Source organism: Schistocerca piceifrons, chromosome 2 (genome assembly GCF_021461385.2).
Source record: "Schistocerca piceifrons isolate TAMUIC-IGC-003096 chromosome 2, iqSchPice1.1, whole genome shotgun sequence".
In the NCBI taxonomy this organism is placed as follows: domain Eukaryota; kingdom Metazoa; phylum Arthropoda; class Insecta; order Orthoptera; family Acrididae; genus Schistocerca; species Schistocerca piceifrons.
The window spans coordinates 131822693-131834273 of NC_060139.1; the positions used below are offsets into that span (position 1 = coordinate 131822693).

An 11581-nucleotide genomic window follows, 5' to 3' on the forward strand; every position below is an offset into this window, starting at 1 on the left:
AGATCAGTCAATCATCCAGACTGTTGCCCCTGCAACTACTGAAAAGGCTGCTGCCCCTCTTCAGGAACCACACGTTTGTCTGGCCTCTCAACAGATACCCCTCCGTTGTGGTTGCACCTACGGTACGGCCATCTGTATCGCTGAGGCACGCAAGCCTCCCCACCAACGGCAAGGCCCATGGTTCATGGGGGTGTTACCTCTTAAATGAAAATGTATTTCACCGTTTTTTACTTATTTCACATGCGTGATGACCATTTCACTTGTGGAAGAAACATTTGACATACATCTATTATTTTTCGGCAGCTTAACGCCTCATGAAATAAATTTTGTGTATGAACCAATCTAAATACCGTATAAATATTTTATGTGACTTTTGGCTATATATGGCGACGGCCTTACCTCAGTGGATACACCGGTTCCCGTCGGATCACCGAAGTTAAGCTCTGTCGGGCGTGGCCGCCACTTGGATGGGTGACCATCCAGGCCGCCATGCGCTGTTGCCGTTTCTGGGGTGCACTCAGTCTAGTGAAGCCAATTGAGGAGCTACTCGACCGAATTGCAGCGGCGCCGGTCAAAGAAAACCATCGCAACGACCGGGAGAGCAGTGTGCTGACCACATGCCCCTCCTATCCGCATCCTCATCAGAGAATGACACGGCGGTCGGATGGTCCCGATGGCCTCAAGACTGAGTGCTTGGCTGTATATGTTTGGCTGGACGTACGTTTAAAATTGTAACATATCATGTATTGAAGACTGAAGCGGATAATGTCCGAATGTCACAATTAAAATAAAAGATGTTACAGTGCCTGTGTTATTAACAACTACGGTGCACTGTTCCATCGGACAGGCATGCAATATCGTATTTATCCACGGACACCGGGCAAGTGACTTTCAAATAAAATGTCACCCCTGTATGGGAATATACGTTATGGATGTACGAGGACACGTTGTAGACATTTGGTTGAAGTCATGTGGAAGTCAGGGACTGGCCGTAGGTCGTGCTTGGATAGCCTAATAGTAAGGCGACCGCTCGCTATAAGCGGGAAATACGGGTGAGTCCCGGTCCGGCAAAAATTTTCATTGTCGTCATTCCGTTGCACAGCTGATGGTTGTCTACACTGCTGGCCACCGTAAATGCAACACCAAGAAAGACAAGAGGTAGCACAACAAAATTTATTTTGTAGATAACATGTTGACCAAGTATCAAGTGATTACGTTTACAGACGTCTGTGACATGTGGTTCCTGCCAGAATCAGTAGCCAGAGTAGCCGCCATTGTTGGAGATCACCGCTGCCACACGTCTCGGCATTGAGTCAAAGAGACGTTGGATGTGTTCCTGGGGTACAGCAGCCCAAGCGGCTTCCACACGTTGCCAAAGATCATCTGGTGTGGCAGCTGGGGATGTAATCTGGGTCACTCGTTGAGCAACCATGGACCACATGTTTTCTATCGGCGAAAGATCCGGAGGGCGAGCCGGCCAGGGAAGCCAATCTGGTTATTGGCGAAGAATCTTTGGCCAATGCGTGCCACGTGTGGTCGCGCATTATCCTGTTGAAATATGGCTGTGGCCGAGCCCTGAAGGTAAGGAAGGACAACTGGCTCCAGCACCTCGGATATGTGGCGCCGGCTATTTAAAGTACCGGCAATGCGTACTAGAGGCGTGCGAGAGTAATATCCAATACCGCCCCATACCATAATACCCGGTGCAAGACCAGTGTGGCGGTGCATAATGCAGCTGTCCAGCATCCTCTCTCCACAGTGTCTCCACACTCGAATCCGACCATCGTGGTGCTGCAGACAGAAGCGTGCCCGTCAGTAAAGACAACGTCATTCCATTCTGCCGTCCACATCCGTCTGTCATCACACCATTGGCGACGGAGACGTCTGTGGTTCTGCGTCAATGGTAGACGAAGCAATGGACGTCTTGCGGACAGACCACTCTGCTGTAAACGGCGTCGAATGGTACGCGCAGACACTGGATGATGCGTTACAGACGCAATGTGCTGTGCTATGGTTCGGGATGTCACTGAGCGATCCGTCACTGCCATGCGCACAATTTGCCTATCAGCACGTGCAGTGGTGCACCGAGGTGAATGCGATTGACCACTTCGGTCCGTCGTACCCTCCTGCATCCAACGGTCACATATCCGCATTACAGTTGTTTGGTTTTGTCCAACACGACTAGCGATTTCTCTGTATGATAATCCACAATCTCGGTAAGCCACTATCCTTCCTCTGTCGAACTCGGATACTTGATCAAAAGATGTTCGCTGTTGTCTACGAGGCATAACTGATCGTCTTGTGAAACAACAACAAAGTAAACACACGTGCCTAATGTACACTCGTCAAAATCGCCAAGCCTTAAATGGCGCTATGAGGTGGCGCCACAGGCGCGCGTGATGTGCGTCTGCGCTGAAATTCTAATCAGTTGCATATCTCATCGCTGCAAACTCATGGTGTAAATTTCACTCGATTCGGATGCTTCCTTCAGGGTGTTGTATTTACGATGGCCAGCAGTGTATATTCGCAACTGCGAATACAATAAATACAGAAAAAGCAACATTTACATATCGTTTTTTAGATATGTATTACGCATTCTTGTTGTTGGACATATTCCGAAGAGACTTCCTAATGCTTAAATTTATAGTCATTGTTAACAAATTTTGCTTTTTCAGAAATGTTTTTTCCCTATTATCAGTCTGTATTTTATTTCATCATCTGTTATTTTTCTGCTCAAACAGCAAAAGTCATCTACTACTATTATCATCTCAGTTTGTAACCTAATTCCCTTAGCATTAATAATTTATTTCGGCTGCATCCCACTACCTCTGTTTTCCCTTTGTTGTACAGGTCACACCAATATACAAAAATGGAACTAGAAGTAATCAGCTGAATTACATATCAATATCACTGACACTGATTTGTAATAGTAATTTGTAACTTAAAATGTGTTCGAACATTATAACAGAAACCTCGAAGAAAGCGATCTATTGACACACAAAGAGCTGGGATTCAGAAAATATCGTTCTTGTAAGACATAAGTGGTTCTTTATTCGCAAGATTAATGACTGGTATTAACAGGAAATATGAAGTTGTTTCCATATTTCTATATTTTCAGAAGGCTTTTTACACTGTTCCTCACAATCAAACAAGGTAGTCCACACTGCTTCAGTGAGAGTACATAGCTGTACGGATTGTTGTATAAATAACGTGATATTTTATGACTACGTCGATCAAAACACAACCATAATGAAATACCTAAAGAGAGACTGAACAAATATATTACAGTATATTCAGACATTAAAACTGCATGAATGTATAAGGGAAAAATGTTCTGCAAGTGGGTAATGACTCAGACTACTATGTCATACGGACAAACTGGTGAAATTGACAAACAGACCGGGAAAGGAGTCTATGGATTGTGTGTGTGTGTGTGTGGAACAGTTATAACAAGCTTATCTTCTAATGGTGAGAGAAATAATGAGCTTCTTATAACTGTTCCACACACATTCCACAGATTTCTTCCACCCCCCTCTCCCCTTTTTTATTGGCCAGTTCATCACATTCACCAGTTTGTCCATATTACACAGTAGTCTGTGCCGTTAATTATTTGGACAACATATTTGGCTTATACATTCATAAAGTTTTAATATTTGAATATACGGTAATATAACGTTTATTTTTTCGGAGTCTCTTTAGGTATTACACTACTGGCCATTAAACTTGCTACACCACGAACATGACGTGCTACAGACGCGAAATTTAACCGACAGGAAGAAGATGCTGCGATATGCAAGTGATTAGGTTTTCAGTGCATTCACACAAGGTTGGTGCCGGTGGCGACACCTACAATATGCTGACATGAGGAACGTTTTCAACCGATTTCTCATACACAAACAGCAGTTGACCGGCGTTGCCTGGTGAAACGTTGTTGTGATGCCTCGTGTAAGGAGGAGAAATGCATACCGTCACGTTTCCGACTTTGATAAAGGTCGGATTGTAGCCTATCGCGACTGCGGTTTATCGTATAGCGACATTGCTGCTCGCGTTGGTCGAGATCCAATGACTGTTGGCAGGATATGGAATCAGTCGGTTCAGGAGGGTAGTAAGGAACGCCGTGCTGGATCCCAAAGGCCTCGTATCACTAGCAGTCGAGACGACAGGCATCTTATCTGCACGGCTGTAACGGATCGTGCAGCCACGTCTCGATCCCGGAGTCAACAGATGGGGACGTTTGCAAGACAACAACCATCTCCACGAACAGTTCGACGACGTTTGCAGCAGCATGGACTATCAGCTCGGAGACCATGGCTGCGGTTACCCTTGACACTGCATCACAGACAGGATGCACCTGGGTGCACGAATGGCAAAACGTCATTTTTTCGGATGAATCCAGGTTCTGTTTACAGCATCACGATGGTCGCGTCCATGTTTGGCGATATCGCGGTGAACGCACATTGGAAGCGTGTATTCGTCATCGCCATAATGGCGTATCACCCGGCGTGGTGGTATTGGGTGCCACTGGTTAGACGTCTCGGTCACCTCTTGTTCGCATTGAAGGCACTTTGAACAGTGGACGTTACATTTCAGATGCGTTACGACCCGTGGCTCTACCCTTCATTCGATCCCTGCGAAACCCTACATTTCAGCAGGATAGGGCCTTTCTGGATACAGAAAATGTTCGACTGCTGCCCTGGTCAGCACATTCTCCAGATCTCTCACCAATTGAAAACGTCTGGTCAATGGTGGCCGAGCAACTGGTTCGTCACAATACGCCAGTCACTACTCTTGATGAACGTCGTATCGTGTTGAAGCTGCATGGGCAGCTGTACCTGTACACGCCATCCGAGCTCTGTTTGACTCAATGCCCAGGCGTATCAAGGCCGCCGTTATTACGGCCAGAGGTGGTTGTTCTGGGTACTGATTTCTCAGGATGTATGCACCCAAATTGCGTGAAAATGTAATCACATGTCAGTTCTAGTATAATATATTTGTCCAATGATTACCCGTTTATCATCTACATTTCTTCTTGGTGTAGCAATTTTAATGGCCAGTAGTGTACGTTATGGTTGTGTTTTGTATCGATATAGTCATAAAATCTCACTTATCTTTGTACAACAATCTCTGTACAATTATAAACTCTCGTTGAAGTTGTGCGGACTGTCTGTTTAGTATTAATCTATCTGAAGATGGCCTAAGAAACCGAAAATCGGCTTATAACTAACTGTTAAATAAATATTATCGTGTAACATTAGTACAGTGTATTCAGGTTTTTAATATGTCGATATTTCTCCAAGAACCGAAGGAGTATTCCGCAAATGTGCTGATGTGTGTAATATTCACCTCCTAATAACCAGACGGCCACAGTCTTCCAGATACTCTGCTGTATCTGGCAGAATTAGGAATTCATCATCAAACCTCCAAGTTTTTTTTTTTTAGGGATATAATCATTTTCCGAAGTTAATGTGAAATAGTTCATAAAAACCAGCTGCAGTATACAGGGCCGTCGAGGGACATTCTGGAGGGCCTCGGTATGAATGGAGACTCGTGAGTGGCTTTTATGGAGCCGACGTTTTTGGGAAACCGCAGCCGAGCCTCGTCCACCTGACCGAGGGCGGCAGAAACAAATGAAGAGGCGTCACGACTGGTGACGAGCGCGTACCGCACAAAGGTGTGGGCGGCGAGGGTGCCCGGGGGGGTGAGATCGGTAAGGGGAGGGGGGAGAGGCAGGGCAGCCACCTGGCCGCACAAAGCTCGTAGCCCGCCTGTAAATCACACTGAGGCCGTCCGTGGCCCATTCATGAGCGCGCCCGATCCTCAATGGGGTACCTGCCGCGACCGCCCCGCCAGCTCATCAAACTTCTCGGGGGACGTAAAATTCGGCACTTCGCACGGCCGACTTCCCCCGGTGGTCAGCCACCTCCTTCCGCAGTCGGACTTGTGGGAAAGCTAGATCGTGCTACGACACCACAAAGGAGCCTAAATACTGCGTCTGAGGCAGCCACATACATTACGCTGTCGGGTCGGAGTGTTACGGCCACCTGCTAGCATCCAGGGATACCGCCATCCGGAGTCCACCGAACACCTCTACGAACTGGAAGTCATTCATTCAGAGGCCTATAGGCTCTCCACGAGGGCTGGAGCCAAACTGTCTGGGAGTGTTTCCCAGAACATCGAAGGGTGCATTCCAGAGATTTCACGCTGCGAACGTAACAACCTAGATGGTCTCACAGAAGAAGGAAGCAACTTACTATTTCCTCTCACATAAATGTTAAAAAACGACCATGGCGGTAAAATCAGGGCATTGCCGTCATCTTCCCACGAGCTTTCCGTGAATGGAACAGAGAAGAGGGCGTGTAGAAGGGGAGACAGAAATCGTGGTTTTGTACCCTCCATAGTGATAATTACATGATACACAGAGACGTCTGTCAGGTGAAATAGATTCATAACTCAAGACGAATGTAATAATCCCAATTCCGAAAAAAGCAGGTGCTAATAGATGTGATATAACCAAACCATCAGTTTAATAAATCCTGGTTGCAAAATACTAACAAGAATTGTTCACAAGTAACGAAAAGACTAGGACAAGCAAGTCTAGCAGAAGATCAGTTTGAGTGCCTGGGAAATTAAGGAACAAGCGAGACAGCTTATCTTAAAATGAATAAAGGCCAATACTACATTTGTAGTACAAAATATTTGACAATGTTGATTGGAACCCACCGTTTGAAATTTCGAAGGTAGCAGGTATAAATACAGGGAGTGATAGGTTATTAAGAATGTGTGCAGAAGCCAGACTGCTGTTATGACAGTCGAAGGAATGCGGTCGCGATTGAACCGCGGTACTGACGGTCTAGATATGGTTGAACTACAGACAACATGAGGCTTGTACCTCCTTCCTGGTCGAATGACTGAAACTGATTGGCTGTCGGACCCCCTCCGTCTAATAAGCGCTGCTCATGCGTGGTTGTTTACATCTCTGGGCGGGTTTAGTGACATCTCTGAACAGTCAAAATGGTTCAAATGGCTCTGAGCACTATGGGACTTAACTTCTGAGGTCATCAGTCCCCTAGAACTTAGAACTACTTAAACCTAGCGAACCTAAGGACATCACACACATCCATGCCCGAGGCAGGATTCGAACCTGCGACCGTAGCGGTCGCGCGGTTCCGGACTGTAGCGCCTAGAACCGTTCGGCCACTGAACAGTCAAAGGGACTGTGTCTGTGATACAATATCCACAGTCAACTTCTACGTTCAAGAGTTCTGGGAACTGGGGTCATGCAAAATCTTTTTTGATGTGGATATGAAAGATGTCGAATACACGGGGCCGCGCGGGATTAGCCGAGCGGTCTGAGGCGCTGCAGTCATGGACTGTGCGGCTGGTCCCGGCGGAGGTTCGAGTCCTCCCTCGGGCATGGGTGTGTGTGTTTGTTATTAGGATAGTTTAGGTTAAGTAGTGTGTAAGCTTAGGGACTGATGACCTTAGCAGTTAAGTCCCATAAGATTTCACACACATTTGAACATTTTTTTGAAGAGACGGGACACTGTGCCTTATGGAAACTCCAGCAGACAGGTGCCCTTGTCAACTTTTTTTTTTTTTTTTTTTTAAGCTCTCGCAGCGTGTCGCATCATCTGTAGAATAGCAAGAAGTATTCAAAAGCAAATAACCAGCTTAGTCTCATAAGAATTACGCGTACGCGTATAAATAGGCACCAGGTTACCTTATCAATTATGCGGCGTCCTCCACTTTTGTCAAAATGGGATCAGCTTACATAGATGCATCAGACAATAAATATGATTGTGTGTCATGGTCCCGGCTACGTGCATAGTACTAGGCATAGAAACGTATAAAGAGTATACGGCTAGTATACGCAGCCCACAGCAGATGGCACATGTAGGCGATGGCGTGCTATAGTTATTAGGTTTCCAGTTATAATTACAAAGAAAAACATGACAAACAGTAAAATTACGACCACAAAAGTTTCCTGCTGGGACATTTGCATGTGCAACATTATATGTGCTTAACATCATGTTTTGCCAGTAAGTTGTTTCATTTTTTCTTTCTAGTCCAATTTTGCTAAATCGCGGTAACGCCATTTGTACGAAAAATTGCATTTTTTTACTCGTAGGCCAATCTGAAGATGGCTTGTATAAGGCGAAACGTGTCACTGGAGGATAAATGAAATAAAATAAAAAATCTAGTTTTGCAATCAAAACTGTTTCTTCTTTCATACCATATCAGTGTGTTCGTTGTTTTTTCTCTGTGTCTTCTTGCAAAGAGATCATGTAGTTTACTGCCTGATGTCTTCTGCACTCTCTGTCTTTTTTCCTCGTAGTCCATGTTTCAGCGCCATATTGAAGAACACTCCATACAAGACATTTTATGAGTCTCTTTCTGAGTTCTCTGTCCAGACCGCTGCAGAAAATTCTCCTTTTCTTATAAAACGCCTCTTTTGCCATTGCTATCATTGTTTTAATTTCTGTGGTGCACTTCCAGTCGGTGTCTATACTGCTTCCAAGATACTTAAAATTTTGCACCTGTTCTAGTATTTCTCCATTCAGCATAATTTTTATTTCCTTATTTCCTCCTAGTGCCAATACTTTTGTTTTATTTGTGTTAATTTTCATTCCATATTTTTTCCGTTAGGAAAAAAGACAGAGAAAGGCTGGAGGCTTTTGAGATCTGGACATGGCGGAGGATGGAAAGAATAAGTTGGATGGACAAAGTAAAAAATGAAGAGGTACTGAGAAGAATGGGAGAGAAAAGTGAGTTACTAGATGTACTAAAGAGAAGAAAAAGAAATTGGATTGGGCATATATTAAGAAAGAATGACGGACTGATAAAAACAGTTTTAGAAGGTTATGTAGAAGGGAAAAGAAGTAAGGAAGGAAGAGATTCCAGATACTGGATGACATGATGGACGGTACAACATACAGCAGCCTTAAGAAGGAAGCAATGGATCGCAGAAAATGGAGAGGCAAAGGACCTGCTAATATAACAGATAACTGATGATGATGATATTTTCTGCACGGTCATAACTCCACCACTAAGTGGACTATGCTTATCTGTATAGACTGCCCCTTTTGCTTCCACGTATCCATACATCAGTACCTGACCCGTCGCCCAGGGGAAAATAAGCATTAATGGCTGGCTTGTGCAACATGTACTCCGAGGTGCTAACCAACCAAAAAACGTACTACTCCTAGTAGCTATAATTATTAGTCAGCAAATGTAGTAAATACTGATGTAATGTTGTTCCGTACACAGATCTCAGTCATCAATATACCGGGTGATCAAAAAGTCAGTATAAATTTGAAAACTGAATAAATCACGGAATAATATAGATACAGAGCTACAAATTGACACACATGCTTGGAATCACATGGGGTTTTATTAGAACCAAAAAAATACAAAAGTTCAAAAAATGTCCGACAGATGGCGCTTCATCTCATCAGAATAGCAATAATTAGCATAACAAAGTAAGACAAAGCAAAGATGATGTTCTTTACAGGAAATGCTCAATATGTTCAGCATCATTCCTCAACAAAAGCTGTAGTCGAGGAATAATGTTGTGAACAGGACTGTAAAGCATGTCCGGAGTTATGGTGAGACATTGGCGTCGGATGTTGTCTTTCAGCATCCCTAGAGATATCGATCGATCACGATACACTTGCAACTTCAGGTAACCCCAAAGCCAATAATCACACGGGTTCAAATGGTTCAAATGGTTCTGAGCACTATGGGACTTAACATCGGTGGTCATCAGTCCCCTAGAACTTAGAACTACTTAAACCTAACTAACCTAAGGACATCACACACATCCATGCCCGAGGCAGGATTCGAACCTGCGACCGTAGCAAATAATCACACGGACTGAGGTCTGGGGACCTGGGAGGCCAAGCATGACGAAAGTGGCGGCTGAGCACACGATGATCACCAAACGACACGCGCAAGAGATCTTTCACGCATCTAGCAATATGGTTTTTTTTCCTAATAAAACCCTATGTCATTCCAAGCATGTGTGTCAATTTGTAGCTCTCTATCTACATTATTCGGTGGTTTATAAAGTTTCCAATTTTATACTGACTTTTTGATCACCCGGTATATATCTGCACTTATACGCATAGCACCCGGAATATAAAACAAAATACCGGTTTATGTTAGCGTCGGTGCTTGAATTTGGCAGCGTGCCCTGCGAGTTAGTAAGGTTGTTACCGGCGGAGGCAAGCAGCGGGCTGAGCGACAGGCCTCCAGGGTGTGACCAGCGCGGCAGCAGGCAGGCGCAGGTGTGTCCAGCACAAATAGCCAATCAGTGGGCCAGGGTCGCACCTGCGGCTCCACCGGGCCTCGTCGTTACGCTGCGAGGAGCGACTTTCCACGTCAAAGCGCCGTCGTCCAAACTCTGTTTCCCTTCTCACAAAGAGCGCTCTTCAACAGCTTGGGAAAGTTTGCCACCTGACTGATGTAGCTGACTTTTCCAGAGGCAGCCTTCGAGCGTTGTGTCGGATGTGCGATTAGAATCCTCGAGTCAGTGGCCTAAATACCTCGGCGTCGATTGGGTTGTAGATTATGGTCCACAAACTGAAGGAAAAATCACAATCTGTATCTATGAAAGATATATTACGGGTGAAATACACCGAGCCTTTCCAAAATAGGCAAGTGCTGACTGGTGTAGATATTACACGAACATCCGTTTAATAAGTCATGGTTACAAAATACTGACACGAATAATTTATAGAATAATGGAAAGACAAATCAAAAGACTATATCGGGGAAGAGGAGTTTGCGTTCCGGAGAAACATACGAACACGTTAGGATATACTGTCCCTGGAAGTTACATCTACATGTAAATGTGCATACATACTCCACAAGCCAGCATGCGGTGCTTGGCGGAGGGTGCTTTTTACCACTGCTAGTCACTTTCTGTCCTGTTCCATTCGCAAATGAATCGAGGGAGAAACAGCTGTCTACATGTTTCTGTGCGAACCCTGACTTATCACTGATCTTGCAAAACGGACTCAGGACAGGCAAGCTTACGATTATACGATTTGTAGATTTTGTGAAATGTTTCGACAAAGTTGTCTGTAAGACAGTCTTTGAAATCATGAGTGTAAGCAGTGGTTAAAGTACAGGAAGTGATAGGATATTTACAACTTGCATATGAACCAGATTGCAATTGTAAGAGTGGGTAGTCCAATACCAGAGAAAGACAGGGACTGTGTATTTAGTTCTGCTTCGGTTCACAACCATAGCAAGATGAGACAGACGCACAAAATCAATGCATTTGATAGCGGTCAGGTAACAGGTCCCGGAGTCTGACATGTTCGAAGTCGTGGAACCAATAGGATTCTCATGTATAACCATGTCAAACGTTTACAATGGGTACTTTGCTTCTACCAGCGTTAATTTGAGCAGGAGTTAAGATACTTTTGCTGACAGAAGTTGCCGTATACTGCAGCGGATTCAGAAAGCGGATAGACGGACCACAACGTAGGCAATCGCTCAGCATTTTAACGCTGAAAAGCAACGCGTGGTCAGCGGTAATAACGTTCGAAACTGCGAGTTTACTACAGAGTACAGA

The 11581-nt window shown here is 44.8% G+C and overlaps 1 pseudogene; it reads left to right on the top strand.

The window, feature by feature from the left end:
* The first annotated feature begins 385 nt into the window (after positions 1–385).
* LOC124778279 lies at positions 386–503 on the top strand (annotated as a pseudogene).
* The last annotated feature ends 11078 nt before the right edge of the window (positions 504–11581 follow it).